The sequence below is a fragment of the Miniopterus natalensis genome, chromosome X, assembly GCF_054644295.1.
Source record: "Miniopterus natalensis isolate mMinNat1 chromosome X, mMinNat1.hap1, whole genome shotgun sequence".
NCBI lineage: Eukaryota > Metazoa > Chordata > Mammalia > Chiroptera > Miniopteridae > Miniopterus > Miniopterus natalensis.
Window position 1 is genome coordinate 103,030,051 of NC_142103.1, and position 20,378 is coordinate 103,050,428.

Consider the following 20,378-nt stretch of genomic DNA (forward strand, 5'->3'; position numbering starts at 1 on the left):
TAAGCTGTAGTAGTTCCCAATGAGTTCTGTGGAATATTCTTCCTCCAGAACACTGAGGTGAAAAGGAAGAGTTTCATATTTAAACACATTGTAGAAAAATCTGTACTCCAATGACCCGTCCAAGATTTTCGCAATGAACATTAACTTGGAAAGCTCTGGGCATTAAAAAAAGGCTTTGAGAAGTTTTGAGTTTCCAGAGTTTACCCTTGGGACCCTTCTTTCCATGGGACTCTTGTTAACAGCTGGTAAGGTACACAACTTTGGGAAATGCTGCTTCCTCAGATTGGGTGGCATCTGTGAAAGCAGAGAGTTGAGCCTCAGGGAAATGGAACACTAGATGAGCAAATTTGATGGAAGAGGGGAAGGAGAAGATTTTGGACCATGCATGGTCCTGGCGGCCTTCTGCCTCAGTGTTTACTTTGTACACATTGCCGGGCTGAATATCGACTTGCAGAAAAGGAGCGAAGTCCCATTCTCAGCCGCCTTATTGCTCAAGGAATTTTTAAGAGACAAGGGTGAAGGATTCCAACTGCAAACATATATACATGTGGGTGTAAGAAACATAAACAGAAAAGAGCACTTATGGGTAACAGAAGTGCCAGCTGGGACTTCAGAACTGGGTGGTTTCTGTTTGCACAGTTTTTTTAGTCCAGAGTAGTTCTTAGAGTACATAATCCATATGGTGTGTTTAAAATAGACCACATAGTCTGAAAATGGAGCTCCTGAGAAATTCACAGATAAAAATCTCAACTGTTATTTTCATATGTAAAAGCTGGAATCATCTTGTAAAGATAATTCAGGATGAAATATTTCCATTTCCATTTAAACACAGAATTATTTGGTTTTCATTGCAAAAAGCTCCAGCTAGAGCCTCCTATTAAATTCACATGCCTGAATCCAGGCGTTTTTGAAGTGTCTGTTACAACACTTCAGTGTTTAGCTGGCAGGAAAAGATATAAAGACAAGGTAGGTAAAGAGAAGACCCGGAATCAAATGTTCTAATAATAGGTCTACTGGGGAACAGGGAAAGGTGAACTGTAGAGCTCTAAGTGTGGAGGGTGCCTGACTACTCAGCTTTATCATAAAAATTTCAAGTCGTTTTCAACAATGTTCTTTGTTTAATAACTTTAATTCCTGAAAACCATTAAATGAAAAGGAGTTTTTGTTAATTAGATTAAGTAGGTACTAAATAAATACACAAATAGATGTTATAAAGGTTTGTTAAAAGTCATTTTTTATCACCCACTTTCCTTCCCAGTTTTTCAACCTTTCGAGGCTTATGGTTGGTTTCATTATACTAAAAATAAATATATAAAGTTGTAGCACAGAAATATACTTTTGGGGAACCACTAAGGTTAAATGTGATTGGGATTTAAAGTGTAGACATGCACATCTGGCCAGCAGCCATCAGGCTGTTCAGCCCAGTTGCATGGTGTAAGGACCAAGCATACATGATATACATGAAATTTCTTCCATATTATTGTATTCTCTGACTAAAAATTGTTGTGTCAGGTCAATTGGTATGTCATTGCCTAAATAATGTTGACATTGTCATTTCTTATAGTTTATTGTGCTTTGCGGGGTGAAAATTTGATATTCTGGGGAACACAGAATTGTCCCCAAAGCAATGTAACCCTTAAAAGCCATTGTGGCAAAAAAATTATTAACTGCATAGTCATTACATATTAAATATTAAGTATTTTATATTACATTTATTAAGTCTGTATTATAATAATTTCCAGCTCACTTTAAAGAATTGTGCTGTACACTTAGTGGAAGGATTTTAATTTCAGATAAAAGGATGGGAATAAATAACTTGCTCAGGGACTTATATCAAGTTTATAGACTTACAATAAATTAGGCAACATAACTTTACACTGCAGTTTTGGAAATTTTGATTCCAAACAAGTCAAGCAAAGAAAAATGAGTCTATTGGGGAAATCTCAGAGTACTCTAACAGAAGAGCGGAGCTTTTGTCTGAGATTGGCCGCTAACCAGCTCTGTGGCCTTGGGAAAGCCTCATAGCCTCTGGGAGCTTCTCTTTCCTCCTTTGTAATAAAAGAGGAGTGGTTACACTACATGTTCATTAGTGCTTCAAGTATCCACGCTCTGGAAGCTAATAATGTTTTAGTTCACCTCTTAAAGTAGAGAATACAATACATGTGGGATTTCTAATTTAAGATGTCCCCAATGGTTACAGAGTTGTACCTGTACTTATACCTATGCCTATGACTATGACTATGCCTTTACGAACTATGAGAGAGGTTAATTTGGGCATTTTGGAATAAAATCTTTCTAAATCATCTCACACCACCTTCAGTTATAGAAATTGTGGGACCCTACTAAGCCCAAAAGAATTTGAGTATTATATCAGGTTGATAAATGTAGAAACTAACAAACCATCCAGAACCTTGAATTGCAAACACATTCCGAATTGGAGTCAATAAATCACTAGATATTGTCAACACCTACTACGTGCAGTGCACTTTGCTTCTTGCTTTTGTAATCATCCCTGGAGCAGTTTGGTGCCAGATCACTGTTTCAGGAAATTAGTTGCTACTGAGCTTTTCTCAGAGTATTTCCAGAAGTTGGCTTAGTGCCACATGGGTGACTTGAAAGGTGGCATATGCTAATTTATATTGAAATCAAAATGTAAAAGCTGTGCCTTTAATGAAAGGCACCAAAAGTCAGAAAACCAAAAATCTGCATATAAAATTTAATTAGATTTATACTCCATGGTCCCAAGGAACGATAAACATTTTAACTTTACTTTTTATTGACTTTATTGGGGTGACATTGGTTAATAAAATTATATAGGTTTCAGGTGTACAATTCTATAATACATCATCTGTATATTATATTGTGTGCTTACCACCCAGAGTCAAATCATCTTCCTTCACCATTTCTCCTCCCTTTAATTTTATTTTATTTTTATTTATTTTTTAAAATATATCTTTATTGACTTCAGAGAGAGGAAGGGAGAGGGAGAGAGAGAGATAGAAACATCAATGATGAGAGAGTCATTGATCGGCTGCAGCCCGCAACCCGGGCATGTGCCCTGACCGGGAATCGAACCCCGATCGCCTGGATCCTAGGTCAATGCTCAACGGCTGAGCCATACCAGGCTGGGCCTCCCTTTAATTTTAAATCAGAGTGTCTCAAACTTGGCACTCTTGACATTTTGGGCCAGGTAATTCTTTGTGGTGACAGGCTGTCCTGTGCATTGTAGGATGTTTAGCAGCATCCCTGGCCTCTACCCACTAGATGCCAGTAGCATCTCCCTTCCACATTGTGACAAACAAAAAGTATTTCTAAACATTGCCTAATGTCTCCTGGCGGGGGAGGGGGCTGTCAATTGCCCCTAGTTGAAAACCACAACTTTATAGCAAGATAAGTTGACAATTATATTACATCACAAATGTTGTTTTCTTGAAAATGCTATGTGTGACAAGTAAGATTAGTTTGGTGCTAATTGAACCCTGCTTTAAGCTTTCAGTGCTTCTATGCTATCTCCTATTTGTGAATGGGATTCAATAGAGTTAATTTACAGCCCTTTAAATTCGTAGGCAACATAGAGCTAATTCTTAAATATGGAATAAAAGCAGGTCAGGGAATCGAGAGTTGGTCCATATTAAAATGGATGGGGAAAGATTACCTTTGAAATTGAACAAAGAAGAATTTGTTGTTGTTTTTCCTTTGGAGTTGACCTAAGAAACTTAATTTATGTTGATGGTTTTTTCCTTAAGAGTTGGAAGCAAGGAAAATAAAGCCAGACCACTGGAACATTTAAAAATTAATAAATCAAAGTCATTTCTTTCATGCTTATTTCAGTTAAGAATGTTCTCACCAGATGATAATGGATAGACTTAAACTTCCCCTGGAAGGTCATCATGCTTTTGCCCAAAAAACTTTATAATCAGATACAGGCTAACAGTATGTGAGAACATACAAAAAGAGAGAGTCCTAAGGAGTTGATGTGTGTGTGTGTGTGTGTGTGTGTGTGTGTGTGTGTGTGTTTTATAAACCAGTCTTGCCAGAAGCTGAGAGACCAGCCAGGGGACCATTGTAATAATCTAGATAATATTGGAGCAGGTAATTTGGACCTAGGTGGTCAGAGTGGAAGTGATAAGAGCAGGTGATAGGATTTGTTGATGAATCAAATGTGAATATGGAAGGAGCCAAGGGTGTCTCTGAGCTCTTTGGCCAAAGCATAAAGATAGATGGAGTTGTCATTGAATGAGATGGAAAGACTAGGAGGAGTAGGATTGGCAGCAAATGGCAGGTGGAGAGAATATTTTGGATGTTACATTTGACATGCCTATTGGAATCTAATAATGGGTGTCAAGTAAACAGTTAAATTATAAGACTATGCAGTTTGGAAGAGAAGTCTGAGTTGGAGGTAGACTGCCTATAGACATTATATAAGGTGACATGACTGGAAGAGACCTACTAAAAAGTAATGTAGAAAGGTAAAAAAGAGAGAAGAGGCGAAAGGACTAGGCACTTTGGTAATAAAAGGTCAGGTGCACAATAGCCAATAGCTGCAAACAACCCAAATGTCTATTAACAGATGAAACAAATTGTGGTCTATTCATACAATGGAGTATTATTCAGACATAAAAAGAAATGAACTATTGGCACATGCTACAACACAGATGGACCTCAAAACACTATTTTAAGTCAAAGAAATAAAAAACTAAAGATCACATATTATATGATCCTATTTATATGAAATGACCAGAATCGTGAAATCCATAGAACCAGAAAGCAGATTAATGGTTTCCAGGGATTAGGGGTTGAGAGTGACCACTTCCTGGGTTAAGGCTTCATTTTATGATGCTAGAAACATTTTGCAACCAGATAGAGGTCATGGTTGTACAACATTGTGACTACTAAATGCCACTGAATTATTCACTTTAAAATGGTTTGTTTTAGGTTATGTGAATTTCACCTCAGTTAAAAAAAAAAAAAAAGTCAGGGAAGAAAAACAGCAAAGGAGCCTGAGAAGAAACATCCAGAGGGGCAAAGGGAACAGCAGAATGGTGTAGTGTCCTGGCAGCCAGGTATAGAAAGTGTTTCAAGGGAGACAGAGTGGTGAACTTTGTGAAATGCTGCAATGAGCCATGCATGATGAGGACTGAAAACTGAGGTTGGATTTAGTGATGTGGAAGTAGCTAGTGAACCTTCAGTAGAACAGCCTTGGTGAGTGGTGGCTGCAAAAGCTGGATCAGAGGAGATTTAAGAGTTTGAGAGGCAGGAAATTGGAAACAGGAAGTAGAGACAACACTTTTAAGAACTCTTGTAAAAGGAAGTTGAGAAATGGGGCAGTATCTGGAGAAGGATTGGGTGATGGAAGAAATAACTGCATGTTTTGAAGGTGATTTTAAAACTTTGACTTACTCCTCTCTCCACTCCATAATTACTCAAAAGTTGCTGGCAGGCTTTACCATTGGAGAGGGAATGCACTTGCAGACCAATTCATCACCCTAACCTACTATTATCACTTAGGGAAGCAACACATTCAGTGAGCGCAATTATAGAAGTGCAAGATGACTGAGTGACATTTGTGTACTTATAGGGTACACAGCACACACACGGTCATATACTCTATTTACTGGCCTTGACTAAGAAGAGTAGATGCAGTATTTTTATTGTGTATCATGATGCTTTTCTGGCATTGTACTGGATTTGGACCAGCTTGTTGATACTAGAAAATGCTGCTAACTGCAAATAATAGCTAACATTAGATTAATATTTGAGCTGCAGAATGAAGTTGTAGACTGTTTTCGCTATGGCTTTATTGGCATGTTTAAGGACCCACCAAAGAAGAGCATAGCAATGAGTTAGTAAAGAAGCCAGCCTTGAATTGATGTGCAAGCCTTATTAGAACATGGTCCTAAAGTGAGAGAGTGGAGGAGTTGGAAAGAAAATGATTTTAAGCCTAGAAGCAGAGCTGACTTGTTCTGTGTTTGGGAGGTTTTCATGTGAATGGGTTTTATAATGAGATAAAGAAACTCAAGTAGCGTAAAATGCATTGGAAAAGAGAAATTGGGCTCAGAGTACAGTCTTTAGAGGAGTTGTGTTATAAATGACAGGAAATGAAGGACAGAGTGGCTGGAGGGGAATTGGGATAAATACATTTTTTAATGGAAGAAATGACATATTTGTAAAGGTGAGTTTTATAAGTTTAACCTATTCCTTTCCTCACTCATAATTTCTCAAAAATTTATGTGAGTGCACTAGCAAATCAATAGCTATCACCCTCACCTAATAGCACCATGTTAGGACAGCAACTGTGGCCCTTGTTCTTCCCTTAATTTGAAGAGTTAAAACTGTCAACATTTGTTTCTCAAAATAATAAGTAAGAACACAGCTTTAAAAATCTGCATTTCACAAATTTGTGTATTTTCCCATAATCATTTCTCAAATAAGAAGGGACACAACTGCTCTGTCCATTGGCTGGGACAGTGGCTGGGAGAAGGGATAGCCAATGTGGGGGGGACTGATGGATTCACTGGATGATCAATTAATTTCTGAGGTTTGTGTAACAGCAAACCGCATGGACATGTTGTTAATGAGCACATTGGCCCAGCCTTAGAGATGTCCCGAAGCCACTTCATCTCTATGAGAAAAACACAGAGAGCAGGATGCATAGGGAGGCGACCTGCCAAACATCTGCATTTAATTTTTCAGCAGCAGTGACCACCCAGGGGGCATCTGCTTCTTCCCAGGGAAACTCGATTACACCAGCATGAGGTACCTTAACTTCCTAGAGGAAAAATTATACCTTTGGTCAAGCAGGAAAAATCTGCTTTGGAAAGAGTTTCCCAAAGTGTTGTCCCTGCTTCAAGTTCAAGGAGATTTAGAGGGAAACTTTCTAAGCCCAGTAGTTTCCCCTCTCCTGTCACTGGCAAGTTCTGGGGGAAGGTGCATAAACTATGGGGCAAGTCAGTCAAACTATGGATGTGGTTCGAACACAGAGTGGTGGGGCATGGAGTTGAGATCTTGTGTTTTCTGCCCAGTCTGTTGAAGCCATTATCACTTGAGACCAGGGTATACTAATTGGGTGTGTTCCCGGAAGAACTCAAAACTATATTCTGTTAGGTCAGTGCTTCTTTCAGTCATCCAGAGATTTTTAAGGCTGGCCTCCAGGTGCAAGTATCTGTCAACATCCTCGAATATTCCAAGAAAAGCCATAATGTATTTGGATAGAGAACCAAGTGATGTTCATGGTGCCTCAGGTGCCACTTACCAGCCCAGGAAGCCTGCCCTGCCATCTGCTGCATTTAACCCTTTATATCAAATTGTATTCCCTTTACGTTGGCATCACTATCTCCAGACTGTATTCCTTGTCTTCTTTGTGCAACAATATGTTCTTTACCCATCTTTGTCCACTTACACATTAGGTCCAATGCTGAGCCTAAATTATTTTTCATGATTTTGATTGAATTCATTTGCTTTAGTATCTCCTGTTTTTATAGCCCTTCCTCCTGTTAGACTCTAGCACCACAAGGCAGTGTGTTATTGTTATTCCATTGCATTTTAATTAAATAGTCACCTACCCACTGTCCTACCTACACCATTGTCTTAAGGGTAGAATTCAAGGGCCTTTCTTGTCTCTTTTGTCTTCAAGCCTATCATCATGTCTAACATGTAGTGTAGCATTCCATGAATGTACATTGAATGTGTGAATGAAAAGATGAATGAATGAATAAATGAATGAATGAATGAATGAATGGGATGAACTGGCAGAGTTCACGATCTGACACACGCTTTCCACACCAGCCTGGTAGAATTAAACTGTAGACCCTAATACCGGGCTACCTGGGTTTGAGCCCAGCTTCATCCCTTATCGGGCACTGTGGCCTCTCTTCGCCTTAGCTTCCTCGTCTCTAACATGAGTGAACAGTAATACCTACCTCTCAAGTGCTGTGAGAATTACTACGAGTCATCAAGCAGGGAGAACTTCTTGTGACATGTATTAAGACTATGTAAGCATTAACCATTTTTGTATCTCTTCACTCCATGTCCCCCACTCTGTGTTCGAACCACATTCATTCTCATAGCTGATCCTTTCCCTGCCTCCTGGAATATGGTTTCCTCTCTTCTTTACTTATCATGTTCTACAACCTCTAGTTTAAAAAAGTCCTTGGCTTCCACAGTCTGTGCGAGCTGCTCAAACTGTGGGCATGAATGGCACCACATACATACCTCTGTCAGAATGCTTATATTATTTTGTAACTGGCTGTTGTCTGTCCTTCCCACAAAAATGTGAACTCCTGTAGGGTGGGGACACTCTCTTTCATCTGTAGATCTCAAGTGGGGCCCATGAACAATATTGGACCTCCCCAAATATCAGACATTGAGGGGTGTCTGAACCACAGTGACACTTCTGGGTAAGGATATATCCCTGTGTTTGATTCTGACTACGTTTTTGAGGTATTAACTGGATAAAACACTAAAGCAGCTTTCCTCCAGGAGTAACTAGAAGATTTGAAAGACTGAAAGCTGAAAGATAATATATGAATTACGAGGATCCTAAAGAATGCGAAAGCTAGCCAGCAACTTATCAAATTCCAAGTGCAGTAAATTAAATAAAACCAGAGGCTACTGAGAGAGACAGTTTTGAAAGTGATATGGTTCAGTTGGTAGAAGGAGACAGCAGCCCAGGCTGCACTGTGCTGGTAAACTTTTAGCAAGCTTATCAACCTTTGAAACTCCTCTCAAACTCAGGGTGATGTTATTGTGTATGGTCTATTATCAGAATATCCATCCTCAGAGCAGAAAAGAAACATTAAATATGTCCATCATGGGTAGAGAGAAAAAACATCTTGTGCCCTAGGGTTAGGTATACAAGTTTGGAAGCTAGGATATCTAAATTTTTTTGATATCAGTATTTTGGTTTTGGTTATAAAGAGTACTGTGTTTGGTGATATTTTTGCAGTATTTAAGGTGAAGAAATATTTTTAAATCATTGTTAGTTGTTTATTTGAATAGAGACAATATCACAAAGCAGTTAAGACTGAGGACTCCAGAGCCGGATGTCCTCAGTTCACATGCCAGCTCTACCACTTAAGGAACTTAGACAAGGTGCTATGACTCTCTAAGCTTCAGAGTTTTATCTATAAAATGGGTGGCCATAATTAGGGTTGCTGCAAGGCAAACAGACAACAATGATGTACACTTACCTTCATGGATGTACATGGGGCCTAAAAGGCCAGCTAGCCTGGCATGGTCTCACCATGCTTCTAAGGCAAGTCTGAACCTCTGTCAGGGACCTGTGCATCTTTACTGTCTTAAAATGTAATGTGGTCAAGAGATAGAATATATAAAGTGTAATGTGATCGTTCTCAAACTTGGCTTCCTAGTAGAATCTACTCAGAGTTTTGAAATAACACCAGTGTCTGAGCCCCAACCTAGACCAATTAAGTCAGAATCTCTTGCAGAAGACACCTGGGTTTCAGAATATTTTTAAAGGTCCCCAGGTGCTTAGAATGTGTAGCAAAGGTTGAGAGGAATTGTGATGGTTGCTTGATGTGGTGGGAAGAACCTAGACAAACCAAAACTAGACAGTTCAAAACTGGGCTTATTGGCAGTTCCTCAAAGAGTTAAAGATAGAGTTACCATATGACCAAAAAATTCAACTCCCAGGTGTATACCCAAGAGAACTGAAAACATATGTCAACATAAAAAATTGTACATGAATGTTTATAGCAGCATTATTCATAAGAACCAAAAAGTGGAAACAACACAAATGTCCATCAATTGATAAATGGATAAATAAAATGTGGTATATCCATACAGTAGAATATTATTCATCCATAAAGAAGAATAAGGTAGTGATTCATGCTACAACATGGATGATCCTTGAAAATATGCTAACTGAAAGAAGCCAGACACAAAAGACAACATACTGTATTATTCCATTTACATGAAATATCCAAAAATAGACAAATCCATAGAGACAGAAAGCAGATAAGTGGTTTCCAGTTACAGAGAGAAGGGGGACTGAGGAGTGACTACTAATGGGTACAGGGTTTCTTTGGGGCGTGATGAAATGTCCTAGAATTTGATAATAGTGATGGTTGTACAACCTTGTAAATATACTAAAAAATACTGAACCTGTAAGCTTTAAAAGGGTGAATTTTATGGTGTATGCATTTTATCTTTAAAAAACTAGGTCTGGTCCTTCCTGTTTGTGTGACATGGACATGTGAATTATTGAAACTGTTTGAACCCCAAGTGTCTCTCTTCTTTAAAATGGAGTAGGGCTCCCACCAGGGATAAAAAAAGGATGAAAGTTGATGATGTCTGTGGGGCCCCTGGACATGGTCTGCCCTCAATAAATGGGAGTGTGCTGCCACCTTCATTCCCTGCCCAAATCCGAGAGGGGCCTCATAAGGACACTAAGGAACTGGTGTCCAAAGGAGAATAAGGAGCACCAAGGAAAAGGCGTGAGAACTGCCCAGTCACCCTTCCCCAACTGAACTCCTTTTTTATGAGCTTTTCTGGTCTCAGGGAAGCCATGCTGGATGTTATAGACTAAACCTGTGGCCCCCAAATTAATATGTTGAAGCCCTAACCTCCCAATGTGGTAATATTTGACATGGGGGGTAATTAGGGAAGTCATGAGGGTGGGGGCCTCACGAAAGGAAAAGTGCTTTTATAACAAGAGACACCAGAGAGCTTGCTGTCTCTGTCATGTGAGGACACAGAAGCATGCTAGCCAGGAAGAAAGCCTTGCCCAGGAACCAAGTTGACTAGTACCTTGATATTGGACTTCCAGTCTCCAGAACTGTGAAAAATAAATGTCTGCTGTTTAAGCCGCCCAGTCTGTTATATTTTGTTTCGACAGTCTAAGCAAGCCAAGGCACTGGAGTAAAATCAGGAAGAGCTCTTTGGAGAGATGACACATTCATCAAAGCTCAAGTGTATGAAACCTTCGGCAGCAATATCATGGCTTAAAAGACATGCTTTTCTTTTTCTTAAATTGTAGTATCTCTTTCCTTTTTAGCCATGTGGCTGTCAAGCCCTATAGGAAACAAATAATTTAAAAGAAAACTGTGCTGTCTTTTTCTAAAATGGGAAGATTTACAGTTGAAAGCTGTAAGATGTGATTATTTTCCTTATTGTGAAGGAGTCATGATATTGAGGTTCTAATTAGTTAACAGGGCTGAATTTTTTAAAAATTTATCTTTATTGTTGCAAGTATTACAGGTGTCCCATTTTTCCCTCCAATTGACCCCCTCCACTTTGATCCCACCCTCTCCCCAGGACTTCACCCCGTTATTGATTGTGTCCATGGGTTATGCATATATGCATATAACTTCTTTGGTTAATCTCTCCCCACCCTCCACCCCCTTCCCTCTTCCCTCTGAAATATGATCGTCTGTTGCCTGCGTCAGTGTCTCTGGATCTATGTAGTTCACCAAATTCTTTTGTTCATTAGCTTCTTGTTAAAGAAGACCCTTCAACTTTTCCTGTAGTGCTGGTTTGGTGGTGATGAACTCCTTTAGCTTTTCCTTGTCTGAGAAACTCTTGATCTGACCTTCAATTCTAAATGATAGTTTTGCTGGGTAGAGTAATCTTGGTTGTAGTTCCATGTTTTTCATCACTTTGAATATTTCTTGCCACTCCCTTCTGGCCGGAAAAGTTTCTGTTGAGAAATCACCTGCCAGTCGCATGGGTGCTCCCTTGTAGGTAACTAATTGCTTTTCTCCTGCTGCTTTTAAGATTCTGTCCTTGTCTTTAACCATTGGCATTTTAATTATGCTGTGTCTTGCTGTGGGCCTCTTTGGGTTCCTCTTGTTTGGGACTCTCTGTGCTTCCTGGACTTATAAGTCTATTTCATTCTCCAGGTAGGGGAAGTTTTCTGTCATTATTTTTTCAAATAGGTTTTCAATTTCTTGGTCTCTTTCCTCTCCTTCTGGCATCCCAATAATACGAATGTTGGGCCTCTTGAAGTTGTCTCAGAGGCTCCGTATACTATCTTCATATTTTTGGATTCTTTTTTCTTTTTGCTCTTCTGGTTGGGTGTATTTTGTTTCCTCATGTTCCAAATTGCTGATTTGATTCTCAGCGTCCTCTACTCTACTGTTAATTCCTTGTAAATTATTCTTCATTTCAGTTCGTGTAGCCTTCATTTCAAATTGGTACTTTATTATGTTATTGATTTTCTCAGTTATTTCCCTAATAGTATGCTTAAACATCCTTATAACCATTATTCTGAACTCTATCTGTTAGCTTGCTTGGATCTATTTCATTTAGTTCCTTTTCTAGAGATTTCTTCTGTTCTTTCCTTTGTGACATGTTTCTTTGCCTCCCCATTTTGGCTGCTTCCAGGTGTTTGTTTCTATGCATTAGGTAGAGCTGCTATGTCTCCTGGAATTTGTAGAGTGGCTTTGTGTAGTAGGTGTCCTGTAGGGTCCAGTGGCTCCACCTCCCCAGTCCCCTGAGCTGGGCATTCTAGGTGCTCCCCTGTGTGGGCTGTGTGCACTGTCCTGTTGTAGTTGAGCCTTGGTTGCTGTTGGCGTCCCTGGGAGGAATTGACCCCCAGGCCAATCAGCTGTGAGGACCCGCTGGAGCTACAGCCAGAGAGCTGCTGTGCTGGAGACACCCCCATGGAGCAGGATTTACTTCAGTGGAGCTTTGGTGTTCACCAAGTGCGCCCCTTGAGTGTCACTCGTGGATGTGGTAGGGTTGTAATCCAGCGTGGTTCAGTCTGACCACCAGGTGCACTGTCTCTGGGGCCTCCCGGGAGGTGCAAAGTCAGCCTGTGCCAGTGCCTTGCCCAGGGCCACCCAGCATGAGCTACACAGCAAACCGTAGTTGGCTGCTGCTTGTGCTGGGCCTGGAGGAGCCCAGGAGAGGCCCAGCTATGAGCCAGTGCAGCTGCCGCTAGTGCCAGGCCTGGGGCCGCTTATCAAGCCGCATGGGGCAGCTGCTGCTTGTCTGAGAGATTTTAGGAAAGTCCTAAGCATGAGGCTGGAGAGGCCACGTGCACAGAAAAGCCCCTGGAAATGGCCTGGATGAGCTGCAGGCGGGGAGGGGCGGGGCCTCCGGGAATCACGGGGCAGGGCCAAAGGCGTGAGTCAGGTGCTGGCGATTCAAACATGGCGCCTGCCTGTGGGCTGTGCGGGGAGGACTCGCCACAGGAGCCATGGCCTGTGCCAGCCCTTCTGCCCGGGAGGAAGCCGCCCTCCACCTGTCGCCCGGATCTGAGGCAGGTCAGTCCCTCCCCGAGTGTCCCAGGTCCTTTCAGGCTGCTCCCGGCGCTGGGCTCAGAGGGAGCGTCCGAGTGAGTCTGCGCCGGGCCCTTAAGAGGAGCTGCTGGGGCTCCCGCGGCCTCCGCAACCCTCAGCGACCGTCCCAGCTGGTTTCACAGCCCGAAATTGTGAGGATTTCTCTTCCCGGCCCTGGATTCCTGGGCTGGGCCTGCTGTGGGGCTGGGACCCCTCGCTCCTCCGGGAAACTCCCGCTGCCGAGATTCCCTCCCGGGTTTCCCCGCGGCACCGGGTGTGGGCCCGGCCTTGTCTCCGGGATTCAGCCCCGACCCGCCCGCGTCTCCCCCTCCTCCCGTCTCGGTGCTGCCTCAGCTCCCTGGTTGCGGGGCTTCTGTGCAGCCGGATCAGGAGGCTCTGAGGGACGGTGGTTCTGGGTTTTAGCTGTGATTGTGATGCGGTTGCCGGAGGCGGCGGGGCAGCGGTTGCCTACGCCACCAGCTTGTTTCCTCTCAAGGGGGTTGAGTTTTGATTGGATAAGGTGAGGGCAGCATGTTCCTTTAAGTTCTCAGCATTTCTCCAATCAATTCTGAAGAACTCCCAGGCTTCATCTCTCAGTTTCTGGTCTTCAGGAACAAGAAACTAGAATTCTGGGCAACTTCTTGAGTTATTCTCTATTATACATTACTGTTAAAATACTAACATTCTTTATACTCTTTATTAATTATTATAGATACTAAAATTGTTCAATAAATATGGAATTTTCAATTTAGCATTATTTACAAAAAATTTTGTCCTATAACAAACATTCAAACACTCGAAATGATGGCAAGTGTTGTTAGGTAGAATCCAAATAACCTTACATTCAGATCTCCTATTACATTACCAACACTACCCAGAGTCATACATGGAAATTGCCATACATGGAGGGCTTATTTTTCTTCAAAACTTGTCATTTCTGAAAAATCAGTCATGTGGTCTGTATAAAGTATACTGTGCATATCAACTTATTAATATTGTATTTGCATTCAACACAAGCGTGTAACATGGCAGCAGCTGCAAAGGAGGGCTGAATGATTGGCTCATGACCACTTTTCTGTTCTCCTGTCCCAGTTCCTGAAATGCTGACGTTGTTCTTTGACTCCACGCATCAGTTTCCTGCTCTTACTTTTGACTTTGTGTTGGTGGCTTTCATGAAGCCGGTTATGTCTCTACATTGATTGTTCAGTTTTAATTCTTGGAGAAGAATTATAGGAACTTATCTCATTTCCTCAATGTCTCAATTAATTTTTCTTGGAATTTGGGTTTTAGAAACATATAAATTCTTTGACAAATGCCAACAGGGAATTCACACATGCAAGTGCTGCTTATGATAGGACATGGCTTGGCTGCCTGTTGACTCCAGCCACATGGGGCAGGCTGAGAGATACTGGGAGCTGGAGGGAAAACAGCATGCTTGCCAGGTGGGGCTAGCTCCTGGGGTACAGGCCCAGCTTCTGGTACTAGAAGAAGGTCTAGCGTGACAGATGGTGAAGGCTATAAACATACATCTGGCAGACCTGTGACCACAGGGGGTGTTACTGACCAAGGGCCCCAGTTGCTGCACTCTGGAATCAATGGTGGGGTTTATACCAAAGCCCCCCTCCCACAGGAGCTCCCTCCCAGTGGCTAAATGATGAGAGGATCCTAAGGCAGACGTGATCCTGAGAGACACAGTACCCGTTTGGTAGATGACTTTGGTTAAGATGCCCTGACAGCTTTCACAAACTTTCCTAAGACTAAAGGGGGAGACTAGGAGCTTCCACCTTCTTCCCTTCTCTTCTTCACTGGGAGTCACGGAGCGTCACAATCTGAATGCTCTCCCCGCCTTCTTCACTTCTCATCCTAGTTCCTTTCCCACAGGCATGCCCCCTAATGAAATCCTTGCCCGCTTTACCCCATCTTAGCGTTTACTTCTCAGAGGACGTGAACTGTAGGTTCAGCACCCAACCATCATGGCTACAGAAAAACAGGCGTTAGGAGATCCAGTGGGGTGTCTGACAAATGGGGCATGTACATTGGCAGTGGGAATTTTCAGCAATCTCTGCAGCAAGCAAGCAGGAGATTTCAGGAATGTTCTTCCCTGAGTTCATGGGGAGCAAGAGAGTACAGCCCTTCACCAGGTACTGAAAGGAATGAAGGGAGCACATCTCTAAGGAGGCTGAGCTCATTTCAGTTACTGAGATACAGATCACACCCAAGAGGTGAGTGGGAGACCACAGGTGAGGTGATCATACTGGGGAAAAAAGAAGAAATACAGTTATAAGAACTCAGGGCAATATCAGAGCCAAAATGGCAGCCAAGCAAGTAGGAAAGGATGTTCTAGATATTGAACCAGAATTCCTTAAATCCTCCCAACAAAGATAAAGGTTAGTTCTAGAAACTAGCACAGGATCGAACCTTCAGTTATGAAGAACAATATTTGTAGGAAGCTTGAGGGCTCAGCCATAGAAGAGAATGGAGCTACTGAGGTTCCTGCAGAGCAAGGTAAATATAATATGGCTTGAAGAATTGGGCCACCCACTGAGGCGACTCTGGCACAGTCATTTTACTGACTGTTCCTGGGAGCTAGGCTGGTTTATGAGAGAATAGACCTAGGGACCAGAGCAACAGTGGAGTGAAAGTGTTCAGTGATTTGAACTGCTTTTCGCAATTGGAAGTATGTTTGAAAATTATCCAAGTCACAGTCTGGACTTAACATATTTTGGCTGATTGATATGGATAATATTTACAGAACTATTCGTTCTTTTATTCAGAAATATTCACTGGACAACTCTGTGCAAAGCTAATATGGAAAGATGCTCAATTGTGAAGATATTTATATCTATGTTGTAACATATCAATTACTTGCACCTGAAAAGTGTATTTGCTTTGTGGAAAGTCTCAAGAAACCATGAAAAATTAAGTGTTGAAATAGCCCAATGTAATCCAAGATCATCAGAATTTAAAGTAATGAGAATGTACAGTAAATGAGCGGCTTTTAAATGGGTAACTTTATTCATTTTTATTGAGTATCCCTATAGGGGAAATCAAAGATTCTAGCATATTTCTCCCAAGAAATATGGGGTACTGGCAGCATTAAATCTGAATTTGTTCTCCAAAGAGTCCTGGAGGCCAATGTTTCTCTAACTCATACCACTGTTGTCATGGATGACCAAATTTGGCATAGCTCTTCTGGAAACAGATCTTGTGAGAAATTACAATCCAAAAACCAGGAGAAAATTGGAAGTAAAATCTCCTAATTTAAATGCAAGCTGAAATCCCACTCTTTTAGGCCACATATCTTCACTGTTGCTGTCCACATTGTCACGAATAAGAAAAAAGATGGTGCAATTGTGTTAGGTCAATGCACAGATTTGCAATCTAACATATTTAAATTTTTTAAAGCTGAATGAAATAAATTGAGAACATTCTCCCACTGTCATTGCAAACTTATCAATGGAGATACAAAAATATTTTATGAGTTTTCAGGAAAGCTGCTCTCCTAGTGTCAAGGCAAAGGCTACTCCTGTTAATTGGTTTGAGGCCGTCTGTCTCTATAGTCTTCTCGATACCAGGTTAAAAAAACCTGCATGCCATTGTCATTGCTCTGGCTTTAACATAAAGCTGCCCTTGGAACTGTGGATATATGTGGGTTGTGATGATTGCCTTCAGTGTCTCAATGATATTACCAAATGTTATGCCCAAACTGATGGCCTAATATTGTATTCTGAAAGGCAAGCTTGATTTACTGCCATGTCTGAAACTTTTATTGGAACAGGATACTGTGTTTTCTTTCCAGTGACTGCACAAGAACTATACGCTCTCTCAGAATTAGCCCAAGACACCTATAAAGCTACTTTCAAGTGTTTATAAGATTGGAATCAAAACATGAGATCATAAGTCTTTTGCTGCAAATATCATTATTTGTTTAAATGTCCTCTTCTGTCAAGTTACAATATCAGGAAACTGCTCTTATGCGTTCACTGATAGCACAACTGAAATCAGAAAAACCATGCTCAAAGTCTGCCTGAGCTAGATGTTTGTGTTGGTTTAACTTAATTGAAAGGCAGGGAAAAATAAAAATAAAATTCTCAAGTCTTTATCTTATACTGATTTACCTTAAGTTAGACAATGGTTTAATTATTTTCTCTCAATATTTATTGGACACCTACCAGAGGCAAAGATAGAGTAACAGGACATCAGGAGCTAAGACACTCTCTGTTCTCAGTGGGCTCCCATAATCGAATGGGAGTAAAGTACCCCAATTACTTTAGAACAAAGCATAAGATTCAAGGCAAGTGCCACTAAGAAGGGGCAAAGCACAGCTGTCCAGGTGACTGTACAGAAATGACATCTGCCCCAAGCAGAACGTATGAATGGCTCAGCTCTGCCATGGGCACTGATAGGACAAGTGCGCTTGGATCCAACAAAACCAGCATCCTAACCATATCTACTCTCTTGGCATATCTAATTCCTATTCATCTCTAAATCCCAAAATAGCCATAAATTCCTTTAGGAATCTCCCCTGACCTCATAGCACTCTGTATTTCTTGTATTACAGTACTTAGCATGCTTTAATCATGAGTGTTCACTTAATTATTTGAGTCTCCTAATAAAGTATTAGCTCCATGAGGACAGAGACTTAATCAGCCTTGCTTACCATGGTCTGGTACAGAGCCTACATATGATAAGTACCCAATAAATAGTTAATTGCATAAACATATAACCTATGATAATTATATAGAAAGCTTCCTGTTAAGGCTGTCATGAGCAATTGAGCAGGTTGTGCACTGTACAACTTCTGGGGACACTATTCACTTCAAAAACTTTTTTCCAGGTTCTTCCAGGAGTTGAGCAGTGTACAACCAGTATAGTCTCAAATGATGGTTTTTTCCTACCATCTGCTATGTACTGCACCCAAATTTTTCTTTGTTGAGTTAGTTGACACATAGACTTTTAGTGTCTAATAAAAGCCAGAAATTGCATTTAGTCTGCATGTCCAATGAAATTCAATAAAAATTCCTTGGAACAACTGCTTATGACTTACAAATTTTACGTTTGCATGGCCCTTCACAAGGATTAAGGTCTTGTTATCTGGTATAGCAGGAAATTGTTCGTCATTAAAGAATGCATTCTGGTGGTGGTGAAGGGATATATTCAAACAAAGGAAATTAAGACAGCCTTGAGTGAATCAGCATTCTTGTTCTTTACCTGCTTTATCCTGTTAAAAACAAGCAATCCTCTTCATCTCAAATCTTTAAAAAATAAAGAAAAGATCAGAAGGAAGAAGAAATGAAGAGAAAAAGGGAGGGAGGGAGGCAGGGAGGGAGGAAAAAGAAAGAAGGGATGGATGGGCAATATCCCAGAAGAGATGGGCAAAAAAGAAATTCAGGATGAGAGTGAAAACACTGGAATTTTAATACTTATGTTCTTTTTAGTTTGCAGTGTTATCTAAGTCAACTCATGCTGATTTCTCTGATTTTTCTCAGATACAGGGGCAGAGTCCATCTCACTGGCCCAAGTCATCAGCCATTGGTGTTAAAGCCATTATTGCCAACTAATGAGCCAGGAGATATCTATTGACAGTGTGGGCTCAGAATGTTATTCACTGGCTAGGACTTTCAGCGTTTTTGTCATCTGGTAAGTGGGGCATCTACAGACATATTTGCCAGCTGCTCCCAGGTTTACATATTGCCCTCCCCAGGAATGTTTTCCTGTATTTCAACGTTGTTCTGTCTGTAAAAAAAAAGAAAGAAAAGAAAAAGAGGAAGAAAGTAGAAAGGAAGAAAGGATTGCTGATTTCCCTATGTTAATTAATAGCTTGATAAGTATAATAGATGACTTATCTGTCCCCAAAGGATTGGCTATACTGTCTTTTGCTTGGTGTAATGCCTTTGAATGGTTCTGTTGACTTCAGGACTTGGTTTCCCTGTAATTCATTCAGATCTCACTAACTCCTCAGCTCATTTTCCTACTTAAGGATTTAAACTGTTCTTTTGGCTTTTGAAGATTCAAAAACAAATCAAGTTGGTACGTTTCAACAGTAGTTTCTAGTTAAATTGCTGATGTGGTGTGATCAACAATACACAAATATTTATGCCAATGCTAGTTTATAAATCCTGCTACTCTTTACCTATAAGAGAATGCTTATTCTCCTCTACTGCCCTGTCTCTTCATATCCAACAGCCATCTTTTAGGTGTCTGCTTCCATGAAGGAGGTACATGACTGATGCTGGAAGCCTCTCTCAGAATCAAAGAATATTCTTCTTGTGGATGAGGCTGGAGCATCTCTATTTTTAACATGGCTGTTATATGCACAGCAACACTGGAGACCTATGCCTTAGTTTATACCTCTCTCACCTTACCTATTTTTCTTATTTCATTATAGCTGTGTCCTGGTCTTACATATTCTACAAAATATGTTGCTAGACAACAAGAACTAGATTCTATGCATCTTTACTCACCAGGTGGTGCCCAGGGCAGTGTGTTGCCCAGAGAAGGCATTCAGTTTACATTTGTTGTGTTCATTCTCATTGAATGTATGTGAGAGAGATGTGTAGACAAACAAAGTAGGCCACATTTGTGCCACATTTCAGGGAGAATTCTAATTCACCAAAAAAGCAAAATTGCTTGCATCCTTGGTCATTTACCTTTTGGTTTCCAATATTCTATGAATGTAGGTATCCCTGCAAGTTTGATTTTAGAGTAAGTTCTAGAGCAGCACTGTGCAATAGAACTTTCTAGGATGATGGGAGTGTTCTGATCTGTGCTGTTCAATATGGTAGCCACATGTGGCTTATGTGACTGAAGCAATGAATTTCTTATTTTATTTTGTTTTAATTGATTTTTAGTGTATTTATTTATTTATTTATACTCGGTTTGAAGACTTAATTTCCATCCAGTGTCTTAGGTCTGTCCCAGTGGTCCTGTCCTGTTGGTGACCCTCATGGATAAAATAAAATCTGATCCAAGATACAAAACTTCCCATCTCCCTGAACTTGATGGAGTTTTAAAAATAGAAAACCTCCTTGGGTGGAGGAATCAGCAAATACTGAAGGTTCTGGATAATTTCTGTTTGTGTCTACCTGGAGGCTTTGATTTCACATTTAAGATCACATATGGATTGGCCAATCATTT

At 40.9% G+C, this 20,378-nt stretch overlaps 1 protein-coding gene across 2 annotated transcripts in view; it reads left to right on the forward strand.

The window, feature by feature from the left end:
* MID1 (midline 1) overlaps window positions 1-20,378 on the forward strand; it is a 534,071-nt gene that overhangs the window by 122,444 nt on the left and 391,249 nt on the right. The window contains exon 3 of one of the 2 annotated variants that reach the window (XM_016211632.2): window positions 18,731-18,881. The exons of the other annotated variant lie outside the window; for it this stretch is intronic. The gene's annotated coding sequence lies outside the window, so the exon portion shown is untranslated. The remainder of the gene's footprint in view (window positions 1-18,730; window positions 18,882-20,378) is intronic. 2 annotated transcript variants of the gene reach the window in all.